This window comes from Amia ocellicauda, chromosome 21 (genome assembly GCF_036373705.1).
Source record: "Amia ocellicauda isolate fAmiCal2 chromosome 21, fAmiCal2.hap1, whole genome shotgun sequence".
NCBI classification, from domain to species: Eukaryota; Metazoa; Chordata; class Actinopteri; order Amiiformes; family Amiidae; genus Amia; species Amia ocellicauda.
This window is the reverse complement of record NC_089870.1, coordinates 4,397,009-4,421,702: the sequence shown is the minus strand read 5'-3', so window position 1 is coordinate 4,421,702 and position 24,694 is coordinate 4,397,009. Positions and strand designations below refer to the sequence as shown.

The 24,694-nt window shown below is 38.5% G+C and overlaps 13 non-coding genes across 13 annotated transcripts; all 13 read left to right on the top strand.

The window, feature by feature from the left end:
* Positions 1 to 171: 171 nt before the first annotated feature.
* On the top strand, positions 172 to 243 carry trnac-gca (transfer RNA cysteine (anticodon GCA)). Its single transcript has one exon. It is a non-coding gene; the product is annotated as a tRNA-Cys (tRNA).
* Positions 244 to 2,197: 1,954 nt separating this feature from the next.
* On the top strand, positions 2,198 to 2,269 carry trnac-gca (transfer RNA cysteine (anticodon GCA)). Its single transcript has one exon. It is a non-coding gene; the product is annotated as a tRNA-Cys (tRNA).
* Positions 2,270 to 4,224: 1,955 nt separating this feature from the next.
* On the top strand, positions 4,225 to 4,296 carry trnac-gca (transfer RNA cysteine (anticodon GCA)). The gene has a single exon. It is a non-coding gene; the product is annotated as a tRNA-Cys (tRNA).
* Positions 4,297 to 6,693: 2,397 nt separating this feature from the next.
* On the top strand, positions 6,694 to 6,765 carry trnac-gca (transfer RNA cysteine (anticodon GCA)). The gene has a single exon. It is a non-coding gene; the product is annotated as a tRNA-Cys (tRNA).
* A 1,502-nt stretch (positions 6,766 to 8,267) lies between these two features.
* trnac-gca (transfer RNA cysteine (anticodon GCA)) lies at positions 8,268 to 8,339 on the top strand. Its single transcript has one exon. It is a non-coding gene; the product is annotated as a tRNA-Cys (tRNA).
* Positions 8,340 to 10,280: 1,941 nt separating this feature from the next.
* Positions 10,281 to 10,352, top strand: trnac-gca (transfer RNA cysteine (anticodon GCA)). Its single transcript has one exon. It is a non-coding gene; the product is annotated as a tRNA-Cys (tRNA).
* A 1,487-nt stretch (positions 10,353 to 11,839) lies between these two features.
* On the top strand, positions 11,840 to 11,911 carry trnac-gca (transfer RNA cysteine (anticodon GCA)). Its single transcript has one exon. It is a non-coding gene; the product is annotated as a tRNA-Cys (tRNA).
* Positions 11,912 to 13,853: 1,942 nt separating this feature from the next.
* On the top strand, positions 13,854 to 13,925 carry trnac-gca (transfer RNA cysteine (anticodon GCA)). Its single transcript has one exon. It is a non-coding gene; the product is annotated as a tRNA-Cys (tRNA).
* A 1,489-nt stretch (positions 13,926 to 15,414) lies between these two features.
* trnac-gca (transfer RNA cysteine (anticodon GCA)) lies at positions 15,415 to 15,486 on the top strand. The gene has a single exon. It is a non-coding gene; the product is annotated as a tRNA-Cys (tRNA).
* Positions 15,487 to 16,987: 1,501 nt separating this feature from the next.
* trnac-gca (transfer RNA cysteine (anticodon GCA)) lies at positions 16,988 to 17,059 on the top strand. Its single transcript has one exon. It is a non-coding gene; the product is annotated as a tRNA-Cys (tRNA).
* A 1,956-nt stretch (positions 17,060 to 19,015) lies between these two features.
* Positions 19,016 to 19,087, top strand: trnac-gca (transfer RNA cysteine (anticodon GCA)). Its single transcript has one exon. It is a non-coding gene; the product is annotated as a tRNA-Cys (tRNA).
* Positions 19,088 to 21,041: 1,954 nt separating this feature from the next.
* Positions 21,042 to 21,113, top strand: trnac-gca (transfer RNA cysteine (anticodon GCA)). The gene has a single exon. It is a non-coding gene; the product is annotated as a tRNA-Cys (tRNA).
* Positions 21,114 to 23,066: 1,953 nt separating this feature from the next.
* trnac-gca (transfer RNA cysteine (anticodon GCA)) lies at positions 23,067 to 23,138 on the top strand. The gene has a single exon. It is a non-coding gene; the product is annotated as a tRNA-Cys (tRNA).
* The last annotated feature ends 1,556 nt before the right edge of the window (positions 23,139 to 24,694 follow it).

The window sequence follows — 24,694 nt, the reverse complement described above, 5'->3', positions numbered from 1 at the left end:
TCCAGGAGCCCCCTACGAAAACATGCTATTATGAGTAAAATGAGGCTCTTTACACAGTAAGTTGCCTTTTCGTTTGATGGTAGTGAATGGCGTTCATAATGTTGGTTTCTCACGCAGGGCTTTTGATATTCATCTTCATTAATACATGTGAGCTTGTGTTCTACAAGTGGAGGGTGTATAGCTCAGTGGTAGAGCATTTGACTGCAGATCAAGAGGTCTCTGGTTCAATTCCAGGTGCCCCCTACAAGAGAATTAGGGTGTTTGTTCAATGTGTATCTTCAATCTGTTGCTTACATTTTATTCTTGGTCAAGATTGCACCAAAGTCATTCCTTAGATATGGCAGGGTCTCCAGCTCTGCCTTTGTAATTTATTGACAATCTTTATTTTACAATTCAATGCACTATAGCTCAATGCTAGAGTATTTCACTGCAGATCAAGAGGTCACTGGTCCAAAACCAAGTGCCCCTTAAATGAGAAACAGGGTGTTTGTTCAATTTATATCTGCAATCTGCGGGTTGCCTATTATTGTTGATCAAAATTGCACCATAGTGATTCCTTAGATAAAGGAGGGTTTCCAGTTCTGCTTTTGTTATATAATGAGAATGTTTCATTTGCAATTGAACAGAGTGAATATCTCATTCATACATCATTTTTCTACAGAGCAAGAGGTCTCTGGTTCAAATCCAGGTGCCCTCTACAAGGAAATTGGGTGTTTGTTCAATGTGTATCTTCAATCTGTTGCTTACATTTTATTCTTGGTCAAGATTGCACCAAATTCATTCCTTAGATATGACAGGGTTTCCAGCTCAGCCTTTGTTATTGAATGACAATCTTTATATTACAATTAAATGCACTATAGCTCAATGGTGGAGTATTTCACAACAGATCAAGTGGTCACTGGTCCAAAACCAGGTGCCCCTTAAAAGAGAAACAGGGTGTTTGTTCAATGTATATCTGCAATCTGCGGGTTGCCTATTATTGTTGATCAAAATTGCACCATAGTGATTCCTTAGATAAAGGAGGGTTTCCAGTTCTGCTTTTGTTATATAATGAGAATGTTTCATTTGCAATTGAACAGAGTGAATATCTCATTCATACTTCATTTTTCTGCAGAGCAAGAGGTCTCTGGTTCTAATCCAGGTGCCCTCTACAAGAGAAATTGGGTGTTTGTTCAATGTGTATCTTCAATCTGTTGGTTACCTTTTATTCTTGGTCAAGATTGCACCAAAGTCATTCCTTAGATATGGCAGGGTTTCCAGCTCAGCCTTTGTTATTGAATGACAATCTTTATTTTACAATTCAATGCTCTTTAGCTCAATGGTGGAGTATTTCACAACAGATCAAGTGGTCACTGGTCCAAAACCAGGTGCCCCTTAAAAGAGAAACAGGGTGTTTGTTCAATGTATATCTGCAATCTGCGGGTTCCTTATTATTGTTGATCAAAATTGCACCATAGTGATTCCTTAGATAAAGGAGGGTTTCCAGTTCTGCCTTTGTTATATAATGAAAATGTTTCATTTGCAATTGAACAGAGTAAATAGCTCATTCATACAGCATTTTACTGCAGAGCAAGAGGTCTATGCTTCAATTCCAGGTGCCACCTATGGATACATGCTGTAATGAGTAGAATGTGCTTCTTCAAATTGTGAATTGCTTTATCTTCAATGGAAGTGGATGGTTTTTGTGATGTAATTCCATCACGTGTCTTTTGATGTTCGTCTTAATTAGGATATGTTTACGAGCATTGTTAGCTCAATGGTAGAGAATTTAACTGCAGATCAAGAGGTCTCTGCTTCAAATTCAGGTTCACACTAAAAGTGATACAAGATGTTTTTTCCATGTATGTCTTCAATCTGCTGGTTGCAATTTATTTTTGGTCAAGATTGCACCAATGTGATTTCTTAGATGTGGGAGGGTTTCCAGCTCTGCCTTCGTTATCTAATGGGAATGTTTCTATTGCAATCGAACAGAGTGTAGCTCAGTGGTGGCGCGTTTTACTGCAGATCAAGAGGTCTCTGCTTCAAATCCAGGAGCCCCCTACGAAAACATGCTGTTATGAGTAAAATGAGGTTCTTTAAACAGTAAGTTGCCTTTTCGTTTGATGGTAGTGAATGGCGTTCATAATGTTGGTTCCTCACGCAGGGCTTTTGATATTCATCTTCATTAATACATGTGAGCTTGTGTTCTACAAGTGGAGGGGGTATAGCTCAGTGTTAGAGCATTTGACTGCAGATCAAGAGGTCTCTGGTTCAAATCCAGGTGCCCCCTACAAGAGAATAAGGGAGTTTGTTCAATGTGTTTCTTCAATCTGTTGCTTACCTTTTATTCTTGGTCAAGATTGCACCAAAGTCATTCCTTAGATATGGCAGGGTCTCCAGCTCTGCCTTTGTAATTTTATGACAATCTTTATTTTACAATTCAATGCACTATAGCTCAATGCTAGAGTATTTCACTGCAGATCAAGAGGTCACTGGTCCAAACCAAGTGCCCCTTAAATGAGAAACAGGGTGTTTGTTCAATTTATATCTGCAATCTGCGGGTTGCCTATTATTGTTGATCAAAATTGCACCATAGTGATTCCTTAGATAAAGGAGGGTTTCCAGTTCTGCTTTTGTTATATAATGAGAATGTTTCATTTGCAATTGAACAGAGTGAATATCTCATTCATACATCATTTTTCTACAGAGCAAGAGGTCTCTGGTTCAAATCCAGGTGCCCCCTACTAGAGAATTAGGGTGTTTGTTCAATGTGTATCTTCAATCTGTTGCTTACATTTTATTCTTGGTCAAGATTGCACCAAAGTCATTCCTTAGATATGGCAGGGTCTCCAGCTCTGCCTTTGTAATTTATTGACAATCTTTATTTTACAATTCAATGCACTATAGCTCAATGCTAGAGTATTTCACTGCAGATCAAGAGGTCACTGGTCCAAAACCAAGTGCCCCTTAAATGAGAAACAGGGTGTTTGTTCAATGTATATCTGCAATCTGCGGGTTCCTTATTATTGTTGATCAAAATTGCACCATAGTGATTCCTTAGATAAAGGAGGGTTTCCAGTTCTGCTTTTGTTATATAATGAGAATGTTTCATTTGCAATTGAACAGAGTGAATATCTCACTCATTCATCATTTTTCTGCAGAGCAAGAGGTCTCTGGTTCAAATCCAGGTGCCCTCTACAAGAGAAATTGGGTGTTTGTTCAATGTGTATCTTCAATCTGTTGGTTACCTTTTATTCTTGGTCAAGATTGCACCAAAGTCATTCCTTAGATATGGTATGGTTTCCAGCTCAGCCTTTGTTATTGAATGACAATCTTTATTTTACAATTCAATGCACTATAGCTCAATGGTGGAGTATTTCACAACAGATCAAGTGGTCACTGGTCCAAAACCAGGTGCCCCTTAAAAGAGAAACAGGGTGTTTGTTCAATGTATATCTGCAATCTGCGGGTTCCTTATTATTGTTGATCAAAATTGCACCATAGTGATTCCTTAGATAAAGGAGGGTTTCCAGTTCTGCCTTTGTTATATAATGAAAATGTTTCATTTGCAATTGAACAGAGTAAATAGCTCATTCATACAGCATTTTACTGCAGAGCAAGAGGTCTATGCTTCAATTCCAGGTGCCACCTATGGAAACATGCTGTAATGAGTAGAATGTGCTTCTTCAAATTGTGAATTGCTTTATCTTCAATGGAAGTGGATGGTTTTTGTGATGTAATTCCATCACGTGTCTTTTGATGTTCGTCTTAATTAGGATATGTTTACGAGCATTGTTTAGCTCAATGGTAGAGAATTTAACTGCAGATCAAGAGGTCTCTGCTTCAAATTCAGGTTCACACTAAAAGTGATACAAGATGTTTTTTCCATGTATGTCTTCAATCTGCTGGTTGCAATTTATTTTTGGTCAAGATTGCACCAATGTGATTTCTTAGATGTGGGAGGGTTTCCAGCTCTGCCTTCGTTATCTAATGGGAATGTTTCTATTGCAATCGAACAGAGTGTAGCTCAGTGGTGGCGCGTTTTACTGCAGATCAAGAGGTCTCTGCTTCAAATCCAGGAGCCCCCTACGAAAACATGCTATTATGAGTAAAATGAGGTTCTTTACACAGTAAGTTGCCTTTTCGTTTGATGGTAGTGAATGGCGTTCATAATGTTGGTTCCTCACGCAGGGCTTTTGATATTCATCTTCATTAATACATGTGAGATTGTGTTCTACAAATGGAGGGGATATAGCTCAGTGGTAGAGCATTTGACTGCAGCTCAAAAGGTCTCTGGTTCAAATCCAGGTGCCCCCTACAAGAGAATTAGGGTGTTTGTTCAATGTGTATCTTCAATCTGTTGCTTACATTTTATTCTTGGTCAAGATTGCACCAAAGTCATTCCTTAGATATGGCAGGGTCTCCAGCTCTGCCTTTGTAATTTATTGACAAGCTTTATTTTACAATTCAATGCACTATAGCTCAATGCTAGAGTATTTCACTGCAGATCAAGAGGTCACTGGTCCAAAACCAAGTGCCCCTTAAATGAGAAACAGGGTGTTTGTTCAATGTATATCTGCAATCTGCGGGTTCCTTATTATTGTTGATCAAAATTGCACCATAGTGATTCCTTAGATAAAGGAGGGTTTCCAGTTCTGCTTTTGTTATATAATGAGAATGTTTCATTTGCAATTGAACAGAGTGAATATCTCACTCATTCATCATTTTTCTGCAGAGCAAGAGGTCTCTGGTTCAAATCCAGGTGCCCCCTACAAGAGAATTAGGGTGTAGCTTCAATCTGTTGCTTACATTTTATTCTTGGTCAAGATTGCACCAAAGTCATTCCTTACATATGGCAGGGTTTCCAGCTCTGCCTTTGTTATTTAATGACAATCATTATTTTACAATTCATTGCACTATAGCTCAATGGTGGAGTATTTCACAACAGATCAAGTGGTCACTGGTCCAAAACCAGGTGCCCCTTAAAAGAGAAACAGGGTGTTTGTTCAATGTATATCTGCAATCTGCGGGTTCCTTATTATTGTTGATCAAAATTGCACCATAGTGATTCCTTAGATAAAGGAGGGTTTCCAGTTCTGCTTTTGTTATATAATGAGAATGTTTCATTTGCAATTGAACAGAGTGAATATCTCACTCATTCATCATTTTTCTGCAGAGCAAGAGGTCTCTGGTTCAAATCCAGGTGCCCTCTACAAGAGAAATTGGGTGTTTGTTCAATGTGTATCTTCAATCTGTTGGTTACCTTTTATTCTTGGTCAAGATTGCACCAAAGTCATTCCTTAGATATGGCAGGGTTTCCAGCTCAGCCTTTGTTATTGAATGACAATCTTTATTTTACAATTCAATGCACTATAGCTCAATGGTGGAGTATTTCACAACAGATCAAGTGGTCACTGGTCCAAAACCAGGTGCCCCTTAAAAGAGAAACAGGGTGTTTGTTCAATGTATATCTGCAATCTGCGGGTTCCTTATTATTGTTGATCAAAATTGCACCATAGTGATTCCTTAGATAAAGGAGGGTTTCCAGTTCTGCTTTTGTTATATAATGAGAATGTTTCATTTGCAATTGAACAGAGTGAATATCTCATTCATACATCATTTTTCTGCAGAGCAAGAGGTCTCTGGTTCAAATCCAGGTGCCCTCTACAAGAGAAATTGGGTGTTTGTTCAATGTGTATCTTCAATCTGTTGGTTACCTTTTATTCTTGGTCAAGATTGCACCAAAGTCATTCCTTAGATATGGCAGGGTTTCCAGCTCAGCCTTTGTTATTGAATGACAATCTTTATTTTACAATTCAATGAACTATAGCTCAATGGTGGAGTATTTCACAACAGATCAAGTGGTCACTGGTCCAAAACCAGGTGCCCCTTAAAAGAGAAACAGGGTGTTTGTTCAATGTATATCTGCAATCTGCGGGTTCCTTATTATTGTTGATCAAAATTGCACCATAGTGATTCCTTAGATAAAGGAGGGTTTCCAGTTCTGCCTTTGTTATATAATGAAAATGTTTCATTTGCAATTGAACAGAGTAAATAGCTCATTCATACAGCATTTTACTGCAGAGCAAGAGGTCTATGCTTCAATTCCAGGTGCCACCTATGGAAACATGCTGTAATGAGTAGAATGTGCTTCTTCAAATTGTGAATTGCTTTATCTTCAATGGAAGTGGATGGTTTTTGTGATGTAATTCCATCACGTGTCTTTTGATGTTCGTCTTAATTAGGATATGTTTACGAGCATTGTTTAGCTCAATGGTAGAGAATTTAACTGCAGATCAAGAGGTCTCTGCTTCAAATTCAGGTTCACACTAAAAGTGATACAAGATGTTTTTTCCATGTATGTCTTCAATCTGCTGGTTGCAATTTATTTTTGGTCAAGATTGCACCAATGTGATTTCTTAGATGTGGGAGGGTTTCCAGCTCTGCCTTCGTTATCTAATGAGAATGTTTCTATTGCAATCGAACAGAGTGTAGCTCAGTGGTGGCGCGTTTTACTGCAGATCAAGAGGTCTCTGCTTCAAATCCAGGAGCCCCCTACGAAAACATGCTGTTATGAGTAAAATGAGGTTCTTTAAACAGTAAGTTGCCTTTTCGTTTGATGGTAGTGAATGGCGTTCATAATGTATGTTCCTCAAGCAGGGCTTTTGATATTCATCTTCATTAATACATGTGAGCGTGTGTTCTACAAGTGGAGGGGGTATAGCTCAGTGGTAGAGCATTTGACTGCAGATCAAGAGGTCTCTGGTTCTAATCCAGGTGCCCCCTACAAGAGAATTAGGGTGTTTGTTCAATGTGTATCTTCAATCTGTTGCTTACAATTTATTCTTGGTCAAGATTGCACCAAAGTCATTCCTTAGATATGGCAGGGTTTCCAGCTCTGCCTTTGTTATTTAATGACAATCATTATTTTACAATTCAATGCACTATAGCTCAATGGTGGAGTATTTCACAACAGATCAAGTGGTCACTGGTCCAAAACCAGGTGCCCCTTAAAAGAGAAACAGGGTGTTTGTTCAATGTATATCTGCAATCTGCGGGTTCCTTATTATTGTTGATCAAAATTGCACCATAGTGATTCCTTAGATAAAGGAGGGTTTCCAGTTCTGCTTTTGTTATATAATGAGAATGTTTCATTTGCAATTGAACAGAGTGAATATCTCACTCATTCATAATTTTTCTGCAGAGCAAGAGGTCTCTGGTTCAAATCCAGGTGCCCTCTACAAGAGAAATTGGGTGTTTGTTCAATGTGTATCTTCAATCTGTTGGTTACCTTTTATTCTTGGTCAAGATTGCACCAAAGTCATTCCTTAGATATGGCAGGGTTTCCAGCTCAGCCTTTGTTATTGAATGACAATCTTTATTTTACAATTCAATGCACTATAGCTCAATGGTGGAGTATTTCACAACAGATCAAGTGGTCACTGGTCCAAAACCAGGTGCCCCTTAAAAGAGAAACAGGGTGTTTGTTCAATGTATATCTGCAATCTGCGGGTTCCTTATTATTGTTGATCAAAATTGCACCATAGTGATTCCTTAGATAAAGGAGGGTTTCCAGTTCTGCCTTTGTTATATAATGAGAATGTTTCATTTGCAATTGAACAGAGTAAATAGCTCATTCATACAGCATTTTACTGCAGAGCAAGAGGTCTATGCTTCAATTCCAGGTGCCACCTATGGAAACATGCTGTAATGAGTAGAATGTGCTTCTTCAAATTGTGAATTGCTTTATCTTCAATGGAAGTGGATGGTTTTTGTGATGTAATTCCATCACGTGTCTTTTGATGTTCGTCTTAATTAGGATATGTTTACGAGCATTGTTTAGCTCAATGGTAGAGAATTTAACTGCAGATCAAGAGGTCTCTGCTTCAAATTCAGGTTCACACTAAAAGTGATACAAGATGTTTTTTCCATGTATGTCTTCAATCTGCTGGTTGCAATTTATTTTTGGTCAAGATTGCACCAATGTGATTTCTTAGATGTGGGAGGGTTTCCAGCTCTGCCTTCGTTATCTAATGAGAATGTTTCTATTGCAATCGAACAGAGTGTAGCTCAGTGGTGGCGCGTTTTACTGCAGATCAAGAGGTCTCTGCTTCAAATCCAGGAGCCCCCTACGAAAACATGCTGTTATGAGTAAAATGAGGTTCTTTAAACAGTAAGTTGCCTTTTCGTTTGATGGTAGTGAATGGCATTCATAATGTTGGTTCCTCATGCAGGGCTTTTGATATTCATCTTCATTAATACATGTGAGCGTGTGTTCTACAGGTGGAGGGGGTATAGCTCAGTGGTAGAGCATTTGACTGCAGATCAAGAGGTCTCTGGTTCAAATCCAGTTGCCCCTACAAGAGAATTAGAGTGTATCTTCAATCTGTTGCTTACATTTTATTCTTGGTCAAGATTGCACCAAAGTCATTCCTTAGATATGGCAGGGTTTCCAGCTCTGCCTTTGTTATTTAATGACAATCATTATTTTACAATTCAATGCACTATAGCTCAATGGTGGAGTATTTCACAACAGATCAAGTGGTCACTGGTCCAAAACCAGGTGCCCCTTAAAAGAGAAACAGGGTGTTTGTTCAATGTATATCTGCAATCTGCGGGTTCCTTATTATTGTTGATCAAAATTGCACCATAGTGATTCCTTAGATAAAGGAGGGTTTCCAGTTCTGCTTTTGTTATATAATGAGAATGTTTCATTTGCAATTGAACAGAGTGAATATCTCACTCATTCATCATTTTTCTGCAGAGCAAGAGGTCTCTGTTTCAAATCCAGGTGCCCTCTACAAGAGAAATTGGGTGTTTGTTCAATGTGTATCTTCAATCTGTTGGTTACCTTTTATTCTTGGTCAAGATTGCACCAAAGTCATTCCTTAGATATGGCAGGGTTTCCAGCTCAGCCTTTGTTATTGAATGACAATCTTTATTTTACAATTCAATGCACTATAGCTCAATGGTGGAGTATTTCACAACAGATCAAGTGGTCACTGGTCCAAAACCAGGTGCCCCTTAAAAGAGAAACAGGGTGTTTGTTCAATGTATATCTGCAATCTGCGGGTTCCTTATTATTGTTGATCAAAATTGCACCATAGTGATTCCTTAGATAAAGGAGGGTTTCCAATTCTGCTTTTGTTATATAATGAGAATGTTTCATTTGCAATTGAACAGAGTGAATATCTCATTCATACATCATTTTTCTGCAGAGCAAGAGGTCTCTGGTTCAAATCCAGGTGCCCTCTACAAGAGAAATTGGGTGTTTGTTCAATGTGTATCTTCAATCTGTTGGTTACCTTTTATTCTTGGTCAAGATTGCACCAAAGTCATTCCTTAGATATGGCAGGGTTTCCAGCTCAGCCTTTGTTATTGAATGACAATCTTTATTTTACAATTCAATGCACTATAGCTCAATGGTGGAGTATTTCACAACAGATCAAGTGGTCACTGGTCCAAAACCAGGTGCCCCTTAAAAGAGAAACAGGGTGTTTGTTCAATGTATATCTGCAATCTGCGGGTTCCTTATTATTGTTGATCAAAATTGCACCATAGTGATTCCTTAGATAAAGGAGGGTTTCCAGTTCTGCCTTTGTTATATAATGAAAATGTTTCATTTGCAATTGAACAGAGTAAATAGCTCATTCATACAGCATTTTACTGCAGAGCAAGAGGTCTATGCTTCAATTCCAGGTGCCACCTATGGAAACATGCTGTAATGAGTAGAATGTGCTTCTTCAAATTGTGAATTGCTTTATCTTCAATGGAAGTGGATGGTTTTTGTGATGTAATTCCATCACGTGTCTTTTGATGTTCGTCTTAATTAGGATATGTTTACGAGCATTGTTTAGCTCAATGGTAGAGAATTTAACTGCAGATCAAGAGGTCTCTGCTTCAAATTCAGGTTCACACTAAAAGTGATACAAGATGTTTTTTCCATGTATGTCTTCAATCTGCTGGTTGCAATTTATTTTTGGTCAAGATTGCACCAATGTGATTTCTTAGATGTGGGAGGGTTTCCAGCTCTGCCTTCGTTATCTAATGAGAATGTTTCTATTGCAATCGAACAGAGTGTAGCTCAGTGGTGGCGCGTTTTACTGCAGATCAAGAGGTCTCTGCTTCAAATCCAGGAGCCCCCTACGAAAACATGCTGTTATGAGTAAAATGAGGTTCTTAAACAGTAAGTTGCCTTTTCGTTTGATGGTAGTGAATGGCATTCATAATGTTGGTTCCTCACGCAGGGCTTTTGATATTCATCTTCATTAATACATGTGAGCGTGTGTTCTACAGGTGGAGGGGGTATAGCTCAGTGGTAGAGCATTTGACTGCAGATCAAGAGGTCTCTGGTTCAAATCCAGTTGCCCCTACAAGAGAATTAGAGTGTATCTTCAATCTGTTGCTTACATTTTATTCTTGGTCAAGATTGCACCAAAGTCATTCCTTAGATATGGCAGGGTTTCCAGCTCAGCCTTTGTTATTGAATGACAATCTTTATTTTACAATTCAATGCACTATAGCTCAATGGTGGAGTATTTCACAACAGATCAAGTGGTCACTGGTCCAAAACCAGGTGCCCCTTAAAAGAGAAACAGGGTGTTTGTTCAATGTATATCTGCAATCTGCGGGTTCCTTATTATTGTTGATCAAAATTGCACCATAGTGATTCCATAGATAAAGGAGGGTTTCCAGTTCTGCTTTTGTTATATAATGAGAATGTTTCATTTGAATTGAACAGAGTGAATATCTCATTCATACATCATTTTTCTGCAGAGCAAGAGGTCTCTGGTTCAAATCCAGGTGCCCTCTACAAGAGAAATTGGGTGTTTGTTCAATGTGTATCTTCAATCTGTTGGTTACCTTTTATTCTTGGTCAAGATTGCACCAAAGTCATTCCTTAGATATGGCAGGGTTTCCAGCTCAGCCTTTGTTATTGAATGACAATCTTTATTTTACAATTCAATGCACTTTAGCTCAATGGTGGAGTATTTCACAACAGATCAAGTGGTCACTGGTCCAAAACCAGGTGCCCCTTAAAAGAGAAACAGGGTGTTTGTTCAATGTATATCTGCAATCTGCGGGTTCCTTATTATTGTTGATCAAAATTGCACCATAGTGATTCCTTAGATAAAGGAGGGTTTCCAGTTCTGCCTTTGTTATATAATGAAAATGTTTCATTTGCAATTGAACAGAGTAAATAGCTCATTCATACAGCATTTTACTGCAGAGCAAGAGGTCTATGCTTCAATTCCAGGTGCCACCTATGGAAACATGCTGTAATGAGTAGAATGTGCTTCTTCAAATTGTGAATTGCTTTATCTTCAATGGAAGTGGATGGTTTTTGTGATGTAATTCCATCACGTGTCTTTTGATGTTCGTCTTAATTAGGATATGTTTACGAGCATTGTTTAGCTCAATGGTAGAGAATTTAACTGCAGATCAAGAGGTCTCTGCTTCAAATTCAGGTTCACACTAAAAGTGATACAAGATGTTTTTTCCATGTATGTCTTCAATCTGCTGGTTGCAATTTATTTTTGGTCAAGATTGCACCAATGTGATTTCTTAGATGTGGGAGGGTTTCCAGCTCTGCCTTCGTTATCTAATGAGAATGTTTCTATTGCAATCGAACAGAGTGTAGCTCAGTGGTGGCGCGTTTTACTGCAGATCAAGAGGTCTCTGCTTCAAATCCAGGAGCCCCCTACGAAAACATGCTGTTATGAGTAAAATGAGGTTCTTTAAACAGTAAGTTGCCTTTTCGTTTGATGGTAGTGAATGGCATTCATAATGTTGGTTCCTCACGCAGGGCTTTTGATATTCATCTTCATTAATACATGTGAGCGTGTGTTCTACAGGTGGAGGGGGTATAGCTCAGTGGTAGAGCATTTGACTGCAGATCAAGAGGTCTCTGGTTCAAATCCAGTTGCCCCTACAAGAGAATTAGAGTGTATCTTCAATCTGTTGCTTACATTTTATTCTTGGTCAAGATTGCACCAAAGTCATTCCATAGATATGGCAGGGTTTCCAGCTCTGCCTTTGTTATTTAATGACAATCATTATTTTACAATTCAATGCACTATAGCTCAATGGTGGAGTATTTCACAACAGATCAAGTGGTCACTGGTCCAAAACCAGGTGCCCCTTAAAAGAGAAACAGGGTGTTTGTTCAATGTATATCTGCAATCTGCGGGTTCCTTATTATTGTTGATCAAAATTGCACCATAGTGATTCCTTAGATAAAGGAGGGTTTCCAGTTCTGCTTTTGTTATATAATGAGAATGTTTCATTTGCAATTGAACAGAGTGAATATCTCACTCATTCATCATTTTTCTGCAGAGCAAGAGGTCTCTGTTTCAAATCCAGGTGCCCTCTACAAGAGAAATTGGGTGTTTGTTCAATGTGTATCTTCAATCTGTTGGTTACCTTTTATTCTTGGTCAAGATTGCACCAAAGTCATTCCTTAGATATGGCAGGGTTTCCAGCTCAGCCTTTGTTATTGAATGACAATCTTTATTTTACAATTCAATGCACTATAGCTCAATGGTGGAGTATTTCACAACAGATCAAGTGGTCACTGGTCCAAAACCAGGTGCCCCTTAAAAGAGAAACATGGTGTTTGTTCAATGTATATCTGCAATCTGCGGGTTCCTTATTATTGTTGATCAAAATTGCACCATAGTGATTCCTTAGATAAAGGAGGGTTTCCAATTCTGCTTTTGTTATATAATGAGAATGTTTCATTTGCAATTGAACAGAGTGAATATCTCATTCATACATCATTTTTCTGCAGAGCAAGAGGTCTCTGGTTCAAATCCAGGTGCCCTCTACAAGAGAAATTGGGTGTTTGTTCAATGTGTATCTTCAATCTGTTGGTTACCTTTTATTCTTGGTCAAGATTGCACCAAAGTCATTCCTTAGATATGGCAGGGTTTCCAGCTCAGCCTTTGTTATTGAATGACAATCTTTATTTTACAATTCAATGAACTATAGCTCAATGGTGGAGTATTTCATAACAGATCAAGTGGTCACTGGTCCAAAACCAGGTGCCCCTTAAAAGAGAAACAGGGTGTTTGTTCAATGTATATCTGCAATCTGCGGGTTCCTTATTATTGTTGATCAAAATTGCACCATAGTGATTCCTTAGATAAAGGAGGGTTTCCAGTTCTGCCTTTGTTATATAATGAAAATGTTTCATTTGCAATTGAACAGAGTAAATAGCTCATTCATACAGCATTTTACTGCAGAGGAAGAGGTCTATGCTTCAATTCCAGGTGCCACCTATGGAAACATGCTGTAATGAGTAGAATGTGCTTCTTCAAATTGTGAATTGCTTTATCTTCAATGGAAGTGGATGGTTTTTGTGATGTAATTCCATCACGTGTCTTTTGATGTTCGTCTTAATTAGGATATGTTTACGAGCATTGTTTAGCTCAATGGTAGAGAATTTAACTGCAGATCAAGAGGTCTCTGCTTCAAATTCAGGTTCACACTAAAAGTGATACAAGATGTTTTTTCCATGTATGTCTTCAATCTGCTGGTTGCAATTTATTTTTGGTCAAGATTGCACCAATGTGATTTCTTAGATGTGGGAGGGTTTCCAGCTCTGCCTTCGTTATCTAATGAGAATGTTTCTATTGCAATCGAACAGAGTGTAGCTCAGTGGTGGCGCGTTTTACTGCAGATCAAGAGGTCTCTGCTTCAAATCCAGGAGCCCCCTACGAAAACATGCTGTTATGAGTAAAATGAGGTTCTTTAAACAGTAAGTTGCCTTTTCGTTTGATGGTAGTGAATGGCGTTCATAATGTAGGTTCCTCAAGCAGGGCTTTTGATATTCATCTTCATTAATACATGTGAGCGTGTGTTCTACAAGTGGAGGGGGTATAGCTCAGTGGTAGAGCATTTGACTGCAGATCAAGATGTCTCTGGTTCAAATCCAGTTGCCCCCTACAAGAGAATTAGGGTGTATCTTCAATCTGTTGCTTACATTTTATTCTTGGTCAAGATTGCACCAAAGTCATTCCTTAGATATGGCAGGGTTTCCAGCTCAGCCTTTGTTATTGAATGACAATCTTTATTTTACAATTCAATGCACTATAGCTCAATGGTGGAGTATTTCACAACATATCAAGTGGTCACTGGTCCAAAACCAGGTGCCCCTTAAAGGAGAAACAGGGTGTTTGTTCAATGTATATCTGCAATCTGCGGGTTCCTTATTATTGTTGATCAAAATTGCACCATAGTGATTCCTTAGATAAAGGAGGGTTTCCAGTTCTGCTTTTGTTATATAATGAGAATGTTTCATTTGCAATTGAACAGAGTGAATATCTCATTCATACATCATTTTTCTGCAGAGCAAGAGGTCTCTGGTTCAAATCCAGGTGCCCTCTACTAGAGAATTTGGGTGTTTGTTCAATGTGTATCTTCAATCTGTTGGTTACCTTTTATTCTTGGTCAAGATTGCACCAAAGTCATTCCTTAGATATGGCAGGGTTTCCAGCTCAGCCTTTGTTATTGAATGACAATCTTTATTTTACAATTCAATGAACTATAGCTCAATGGTGGAGTATTTCATAACAGATCAAGTGGTCACTGGTCCAAAACCAGGTGCCCCTTAAAAGAGAAACAGGGTGTTTGTTCAATGTATATCTGCAATCTGCGGGTTCCTTATTATTGTTGATCAAAATTGCACCATAGTGATTCCTTAGATAAAGGAGGGTTTCCAGTTCTGCCTTTGTTATATAATGAAAATGTTTCATTTGCAATTGAACAGAGTAAATAGCTCATTCATACAGCATTTTACTGCAGAGCAAGAGGTCTATGCTTCAATTCCAGGTGCCACCTATGGAAACATGCTGTAATGAGTAGAATGTGCTTCTTCAAATTGTGAATTGCTTTATCTTCAATGGAAGTGGATGGTTTTTGTGATGTAATTCCATCACGTGTCTTTTGATGTTCGTCTTAATTAGGATATGTTTACGAGCATTGTTTAGCTCAATGGTAGAGAATTTAACTGCAGATCAAGAGGTCTCTGCTTCAAATTCAGGTTCACACTAAAAGTGATACAAGATGTTTTTTCCATGTATGTCTTCAATCTGCTGGTTGCAATTTATTTTTGGTCAAGATTGCACCAATGTGATTTCTTAGATGTGGGAGGGTTTCCAGCTCTGCCTTCGTTATCTAATGAGAATGTTTCTATTGCAATCGAACAGAGTGTAGCTCAGTGGTGGCGCGTTTTACTGCAGATCAAGAGGTCTCTGCTTCAAATCCAGGAGCCCCCTACGAAAACATGCTGTTATGAGTAAAATGAGGTTCTTTAAACAGTAATTTGCCTTTTCGTTTGATGGTAGTGAATGGCGTTCATAATGTAGGTTCCTCAAGCAGGGCTTTTGATATTCATCTTCATTAATACATGTGAGCGTGTGTTCTACAAGTGGAGGGGGTATAGCTCAGTGGTAGAGCATTTGACTGCAGATCAAGAGGTCTCTGGTTCAAATCCAGGTGCCCCCTACAAGAGAATTAGGGTGTTTGTTCAATGTGTATCTTCAATCTGTTGCTTACAATTTATTCTTGGTCAAGATTGCACCAAAGTCATTCCTTAGATATGGCAGGGTCTCCAGCTCTGCCTTTGTAATTTTATGACAATCTTTATTTTACAATTCAATGCACTATAGCTCAATGGTGGAGTATTTCACAACAGATCAAGTGGTCACTGGTCCAAAACCAGGTGCCCCTTAAAAGAGAAACAGGGTGTTTGTTCAATGTATATCTGCAATCTGTGGGTTCCTTATTATTGTTGATCAAAATTGCACCATAGTGATTCCTTAGATAAAGGAGGGTTTCCAGTTCTGCTTTTGTTATATAATGACAATGTTTCATTTGCAATTGAACAGAGTGAATATCTCATTCATACATCATTTTTCTGCAGAGCAAGAGGTCTCTGGTTCAAATCCAGGTGCCCTCTACAAGAGAAATTGGGTGTTTGTTCAATGTGTATCTTCAATCTGTTGGTTACCTTTTATTCTTGGTCAAGATTGCACCAAAGTCATTCCTTAGATATGGCAGGGTTTCCAGCTCAGCCTTTGTTATTGAATGACAATCTTTATTTTACAATTCAATGCACTTTAGCTCAATGGTGGAGTATTTCACAACAGATCAAGTGGTCACTGGTCCAAAACCAGGTGCCCCTTAAAAGAGAAACAGGGTGATTGTTCAATGTATATCTGCAATCTGCGGGTTCCTTATTATTGTTGATCAAAATTGCACCATAGTGATTCCTTAGATAAAGGAGGGTTTCCAGTTCTGCCTATGTTATATAATGAAAATGTTTCATTTGCAATTGAACAGAGTAAATAGCTCATTCATACAGCATTTTACTGCAGAGCAAGAGGTCTATGCTTCAATTCCAGGTGCCACCTATGGAAACATGCTGTAATGAGTAGAATGTGCTTCTTCAAATTGTGAATTGCTTTATCTTCAATGGAAGTGGATGGTTTTTGTGATGTAATTCCATCACGTGTCTTTTGATGTTCGTCTTAATTAGGATATGTTTACGAGCATTGTTAGCTCAATGGTAGAGAATTTAACTGCAGATCAAGAGGTCTCTGCTTCAAATTCAGGTTCACACTAAAAGTGATACAAGATGTTTTTTCCATGTATGTCTTCAATCTGCTGGTTGCAATTTATTTTTGGTCAAGATTGCACCAATGTGATTTCTTAGATGTGGGAGGGTTTCCAGCTCTGCCTTCGTTATCTAATGGGAATGTTTCTATTGCAATCGAACAGAGTGTAGCTCAGTGGTGGCGCGTTTTACTGCAGATCAAGAGGTCTCTGCTTCAAATCCAGGAGCCCCCTACGAAAACATGCTGTTATGAGTAAAATGAGGTTCTTTAAACAGTAAGTTGCCTTTTCGTTTGATGGTAGTGAATGGCGTTCATAATGTTGGTTCCTCACGCAGGGCTTTTGATATTCATCTTCATTAATACATGTGAGCTTGTGTTCTACAAGTGGAGGGGGTATAGCTCAGTGGTAGAGCATTTGACTGCAGATCAAGAGGTCTCTGGTTCAAATCCAGATGCCCCCTACAAAAGAATTAGGGTGTTTGTTCAATGTATTTCTTCAATCTGTTGCTTACCTTTTATTCTTGGTCAAGATTGCACCAAAGTCATTCCTTAAATATGGCAGGGTCTCCAGCTCTGCCTTTGTAATTTTATGACAATCTTTATTTTACAATTCAATGCACTATAGCTCAATGGTGGAGTATTTCACTGCAGATCAAGAGGTCACTGGTCCAAAACCAAGTGCCCCTTAAATGAGAAACAGGGTGTTTGTTCAATTTATATCTGCAATCTGCGGGTTGCCTATTATTGTTGATCAAAATTGCACCATAGTGATTCCTTAGATAAAGGAGGGTTTCCAGTTCTGCTTTTGTTATATAATGAGAATGTTTCATTTGCAATTGAACAGAGTGAATACCTCATTCATACATCATTTTTCTGCAGAGTAAGAGGTCTCTGGTTCAAATCCAGGTGCCCTCTACAAGGAAATTGGGTGTTTGTTCAATGTGTATCTTCAATCTGTTGCTTACATTTTATTCTTGGTCAAGATTGCACCAAAGTCATTCCTTAGATATGGCAGGGTTTCCAGCTCAGCCTTTGTTATTGAATGACAATCTTTATTTTACAATTCAATGCACTATAGCTCAATGGTGGAGTATTTCACAACAGATCAATAAGGTCACTGGTCCAAAACCAGGTGCCCCTTAAAAGAGAAACAGGGTGTTTGTTCAATGTATAACTGCAATCTGCGGGTTGCCTATTATCGTTGATCAAAATTGCACCATAGTGATTCCTTAGATAAAGGAGGGTTTCCAGTTCTGCTTTTGTTATATAATGAGAATGTTTCATTTGCAATTGAACAGAGTGAATATCTCATTCATACATCATTTTTCTGCAGAGCAAGAGGTCTCTGTTTCAAATCCAGGTGCCCTCTACAAGAGAATTAGGGTGTTTGTTCAATGTGTATCTTCAATCTGTTGGTTACCTTTTATTCTTGGACAAGATTGCACCAAAGTCATTCCTTAGATATGGCAGGGTTTCCAGCTCAGCCTTTGTTATTGAATGACAATCTTTATTTTACAATTCAATGCACTATAGCTCAATGGTGGAGTATTTCACAAAAGATCAAGTGGTCACTGGTCCAAAACCAGGTGCCCCTTAAAAGAGAAACAGGGTGTTTGTTCAATGTATATCTGCAATCTGCGGGTTCCTTATTATTGTTGATCAAAATTGCACCATAGTGATTCCTTAGATAAAGGAGGGATTCCAGTTCTGCCTTTGTTATATAATGAGAATGTTTCACTTGCAATTCAACAGAGTAAATAGCTCATTCATACAACATTTTACTGCAGAGCAAGAGGTCTATGCTTCAATTCCAGGTGCCACCTATGGAAACATGCTGTAATGAGTAGAATGTGCTTCTTTAAATTGTGAATTGCTTTATCTTCAATGGAAGTGGATGGTTTTTGTGATGTAATTCCATCACGTGTCTTTTGATGTTCGTCTTAATTAGGATATGTTTACGAGCATTGTTTAGCTCAATGGTAGAGAATTTAACTGCAGATCAAGAGGTCTCTGCTTCAAATTCAGGTTCACACTAAAAGTGATACAAGATGTTTTTTCCATGTATGTCTTCAATCTGTTGGTTGCAATTTATTTTTGGTCAAGATTGCACCAATGTGATTTCTTAGATGTGGGAGGGTTTCCAGCTCTGCCTTCGTTATCTAATGAGAATGTTTCTATTGCAATCGAACAGAGTGTAGCTCAGTGGTGGCGCGTTTTACTGCAGATCAAGAGGTCTCTGCTTCAAATCCAGGAGCCCCCTACGAAAACATGCTATTATGAGTAAAATGAGGCTCTTTACACAGTAAGTTGCCTTTTCGTTTGATGGTAGTGAATGGCGTTCATAATGTTGGTTTCTCACGCAGGGCTTTTGATATTCATCTTCATTAATACATGTGAGCTTGTGTTCTACAAGTGGAGGGTGTATAGCTCAGTGGTAGAGCATTTGACTGCAGATCAAGAGGTCTCTGGTTCAATTCCAGGTGCCCCCTACAAGAGAATTAGGGTGTTTGTTCAATGTGTATCTTCAATCTGTTGCTTACATTTTATTCTTGGTCAAGATTGCACCAAAGTCATTCCTTAGATATGGCAGGGTCTCCAGCTCTGCCTTTGTAATTTATTGACAATCTTTATTTTACAATTCAATGCACTATAGCTCAATGCTAGAGTATTTCACTGCAGATCAAGAGGTCACTGGTCCAAAACCAAGTGCCCCTTAAATGAGAAACAGGGTGTTTGTTCAATTTATATCTGCAATCTGCGGGTTGCCTATTATTGTTGATCAAAATTGCACCATAGTGATTCCTTAGATAAAGGAGGGTTTCCAGTTCTGCTTTTGTTATATAATGAGAATGTTTCATTTGCAATTGAACAGAGTGAATATCTCATTCATACATCATTTTTCTACAGAGCAAGAGGTCTCTGGTTCAAATCCAGGTGCCCTCTACAAGGAAATTGGGTGTTTGTTCAATGTGTATCTTCAATCTGTTGCTTACATTTTATTCTTGGTCAAGATTGCACCAAATTCATTCCTTAGATATGACAGGGTTTCCAGCTCAGCCTTTGTTATTGAATGACAATCTTTATATTACAATTAAATGCACTATAGCTCAATGGTGGAGTATTTCACAACAGATCAAGTGGTCACTGGTCCAAAACCAGGTGCCCCTTAAAAGAGAAACAGGGTGTTTGTTCAATGTATATCTGCAATCTGCGGGTTGCCTATTATTGTTGATCAAAATTGCACCATAGTGATTCCTTAGATAAAGGAGGGTTTCCAGTTCTGCTTTTGTTATATAATGAGAATGTTTCATTTGCAATTGAACAGAGTGAATATCTCATTCATACTTCATTTTTCTGCAGAGCAAGAGGTCTCTGGTTCTAATCCAGGTGCCCTCTACAAGAGAAATTGGGTGTTTGTTCAATGTGTATCTTCAATCTGTTGGTTACCTTTTATTCTTGGTCAAGATTGCACCAAAGTCATTCCTTAGATATGGCAGGGTTTCCAGCTCAGCCTTTGTTATTGAATGACAATCTTTATTTTACAATTCAATGCTCTTTAGCTCAATGGTGGAGTATTTCACAACAGATCAAGTGGTCACTGGTCCAAAACCAGGTGCCCCTTAAAAGAGAAACAGGGTGTTTGTTCAATGTATATCTGCAATCTGCGGGTTCCTTATTATTGTTGATCAAAATTGCACCATAGTGATTCCTTAGATAAAGGAGGGTTTCCAGTTCTGCCTTTGTTATATAATGAAAATGTTTCATTTGCAATTGAACAGAGTAAATAGCTCATTCATACAGCATTTTACTGCAGAGCAAGAGGTCTATGCTTCAATTCCAGGTGCCACCTATGGATACATGCTGTAATGAGTAGAATGTGCTTCTTCAAATTGTGAATTGCTTTATCTTCAATGGAAGTGGATGGTTTTTGTGATGTAATTCCATCACGTGTCTTTTGATGTTCGTCTTAATTAGGATATGTTTACGAGCATTGTTAGCTCAATGGTAGAGAATTTAACTGCAGATCAAGAGGTCTCTGCTTCAAATTCAGGTTCACACTAAAAGTGATACAAGATGTTTTTTCCATGTATGTCTTCAATCTGCTGGTTGCAATTTATTTTTGGTCAAGATTGCACCAATGTGATTTCTTAGATGTGGGAGGGTTTCCAGCTCTGCCTTCGTTATCTAATGGGAATGTTTCTATTGCAATCGAACAGAGTGTAGCTCAGTGGTGGCGCGTTTTACTGCAGATCAAGAGGTCTCTGCTTCAAATCCAGGAGCCCCCTACGAAAACATGCTGTTATGAGTAAAATGAGGTTCTTTAAACAGTAAGTTGCCTTTTCGTTTGATGGTAGTGAATGGCGTTCATAATGTTGGTTCCTCACGCAGGGCTTTTGATATTCATCTTCATTAATACATGTGAGCTTGTGTTCTACAAGTGGAGGGGGTATAGCTCAGTGTTAGAGCATTTGACTGCAGATCAAGAGGTCTCTGGTTCAAATCCAGGTGCCCCCTACAAGAGAATAAGGGAGTTTGTTCAATGTGTTTCTTCAATCTGTTGCTTACCTTTTATTCTTGGTCAAGATTGCACCAAAGTCATTCCTTAGATATGGCAGGGTCTCCAGCTCTGCCTTTGTAATTTTATGACAATCTTTATTTTACAATTCAATGCACTATAGCTCAATGCTAGAGTATTTCACTGCAGATCAAGAGGTCACTGGTCCAAACCAAGTGCCCCTTAAATGAGAAACAGGGTGTTTGTTCAATTTATATCTGCAATCTGCGGGTTGCCTATTATTGTTGATCAAAATTGCACCATAGTGATTCCTTAGATAAAGGAGGGTTTCCAGTTCTGCTTTTGTTATATAATGAGAATGTTTCATTTGCAATTGAACAGAGTGAATATCTCATTCATACATCATTTTTCTACAGAGCAAGAGGTCTCTGGTTCAAATCCAGATGCCCTCTACAAGGAAATTGGGTGTTTGTTCAATGTGTATCTTCAATCTGTTGCTTACATTTTATTCTTGGTCAAGATTGCACCAAATTCATTCCTTAGATATGACAGGGTTTCCAGCTCAGCCTTTGTTATTGAATGACAATCTTTATATTACAATTAAATGCACTATAGCTCAATGGTGGAGTATTTCACAACAGATCAAGTGGTCACTGGTCCAAAACCAGGTGCCCCTTAAAAGAGAAACAGGGTGTTTGTTCAATGTATATCTGCAATCTGCGGGTTGCCTATTATTGTTGATCAAAATTGCACCATAGTGATTCCTTAGATAAAGGAGGGTTTCCAGTTCTGCTTTTGTTATATAATGAGAATGTTTCATTTGCAATTGAACAGAGTGAATATCTCATTCATACTTCATTTTTCTGCAGAGCAAGAGGTCTCTGGTTCTAATCCAGGTGCCCTCTACAAGAGAAATTGGGTGTTTGTTCAATGTGTATCTTCAATCTGTTGGTTACCTTTTATTCTTGGTCAAGATTGCACCAAAGTCATTCCTTAGATATGGCAGGGTTTCCAGCTCAGCCTTTGTTATTGAATGACAATCTTTATTTTACAATTCAATGCTCTTTAGCTCAATGGTGGAGTATTTCACAACAGATCAAGTGGTCACTGGTCCAAAACCAGGTGCCCCTTAAAAGAGAAACAGGGTGTTTGTTCAATGTATATCTGCAATCTGCGGGTTCCTTATTATTGTTGATCAAAATTGCACCATAGTGATTCCTTAGATAAAGGAGGGTTTCCAGTTCTGCCTTTGTTATATAATGAAAATGTTTCATTTGCAATTGAACAGAGTAAATAGCTCATTCATACAGCATTTTACTGCAGAGCAAGAGGTCTATGCTTCAATTCCAGGTGCCACCTATGGATACATGCTGTAATGAGTAGAATGTGCTTCTTCAAATTGTGAATTGCTTTATCTTCAATGGAAGTGGATGGTTTTTGTGATGTAATTCCATCACGTGTCTTTTGATGTTCGTCTTAATTAGGATATGTTTACGAGCATTGTTAGCTCAATGGTAGAGAATTTAACTGCAGATCAAGAGGTCTCTGCTTCAAATTCAGGTTCACACTAAAAGTGATACAAGATGTTTTTTCCATGTATGTCTTCAATCTGCTGGTTGCAATTTATTTTTGGTCAAGATTGCACCAATGTGATTTCTTAGATGTGGGAGGGTTTCCAGCTCTGCCTTCGTTATCTAATGGGAATGTTTCTATTGCAATCGAACAGAGTGTAGCTCAGTGGTGGCGCGTTTTACTGCAGATCAAGAGGTCTCTGCTTCAAATCCAGGAGCCCCCTACGAAAACATGCTGTTATGAGTAAAATGAGGTTCTTTAAACAGTAAGTTGCCTTTTCGTTTGATGGTAGTGAATGGCGTTCATAATGTTGGTTCCTCACGCAGGGCTTTTGATATTCATCTTCATTAATACATGTGAGCTTGTGTTCTACAAGTGGAGGGGGTATAGCTCAGTGGTAGAGCATTTGACTGCAGATCAAGAGGTCTCTGGTTCAAATCCAGGTGCCCCCTACAAGAGAATAAGGGAGTTTGTTCAATGTGTTTCTTCAATCTGTTGCTTACCTTTTATTCTTGGTCAAGATTGCACCAAAGTCATTCCTTAGATATGGCAGGGTCTCCAGCTCTGCCTTTGTTATTTTATGACAATCTTTATTTTACAATTCAATGCACTATAGCTCAATGCTAGAGTATTTCACTGCAGATCAAGAGGTCACTGGTCCAAAACCAAGTGCCCCTTAAATGAGAAACAGGGTGTTTGTTCAATTTATATCTGCAATCTGCGGGTTGCCTATTATTGTTGATCAAAATTGCACCATAGTGATTCCTTAGATAAAGGAGGGTTTCCAGTTCTGCTTTTGTTATATAATGAGAATGTTTCATTTGCAATTGAACAGAGTGAATATCTCATTCATACATCATTTTTCTACAGAGCAAGAGGTCTCTGGTTCAAATCCAGGTGCCCTCTACAAGGAAATTGGGTGTTTGTTCAATGTGTATCTTCAATCTGTTGCTTACATTTTATTCTTGGTCAAGATTGCACCAAATTCATTCCTTAGATATGACAGGGTTTCCAGCTCAGCCTTTGTTATTGAATGACAATCTTTATATTACAATTAAATGCACTATAGCTCAATGGTGGAGTATTTCACAACAGATCAAGTGGTCACTGGTCCAAAACCAGGTGCCCCTTAAAAGAGAAACAGGGTGTTTGTTCAATGTATATCTGCAATCTGCGGGTTGCCTATTATTGTTGATCAAAATTGCACCATAGTGATTCCTTAGATAAAGGAGGGTTTCCAGTTCTGCTTTTGTTATATAATGAGAATGTTTCATTTGCAATTGAACAGAGTGAATATCTCATTCATACTTCATTTTTCTGCAGAGCAAGAGGTCTCTGGTTCTAATCCAGGTGCCCTCTACAAGAGAAATTGGGTGTTTGTTCAATGTGTATCTTCAATCTGTTGGTTACCTTTTATTCTTGGTCAAGATTGCACCAAAGTCATTCCTTAGATATGGCAGGGTTTCCAGCTCAGCCTTTGTTATTGAATGACAATCTTTATTTTACAATTCAATGCTCTTTAGCTCAATGGTGGAGTATTTCACAACAGATCAAGTGGTCACTGGTCCAAAACCAGGTGCCCCTTAAAAGAGAAACAGGGTGTTTGTTCAATGTATATCTGCAATCTGCGGGTTCCTTATTATTGTTGATCAAAATTGCACCATAGTGATTCCTTAGATAAAGGAGGGTTTCCAGTTCTGCCTTTGTTATATAATGAAAATGTTTCATTTGCAATTGAACAGAGTAAATAGCTCATTCATACAGCATTTTACTGCAGAGCAAGAGGTCTATGCTTCAATTCCAGGTGCCACCTATGGATACATGCTGTAATGAGTAGAATGTGCTTCTTCAAATTGTGAATTGCTTTATCTTCAATGGAAGTGGATGGTTTTTGTGATGTAATTCCATCACGTGTCTTTTGATGTTCGTCTTAATTAGGATATGTTTACGAGCATTGTTAGCTCAATGGTAGAGAATTTAACTGCAGATCAAGAGGTCTCTGCTTCAA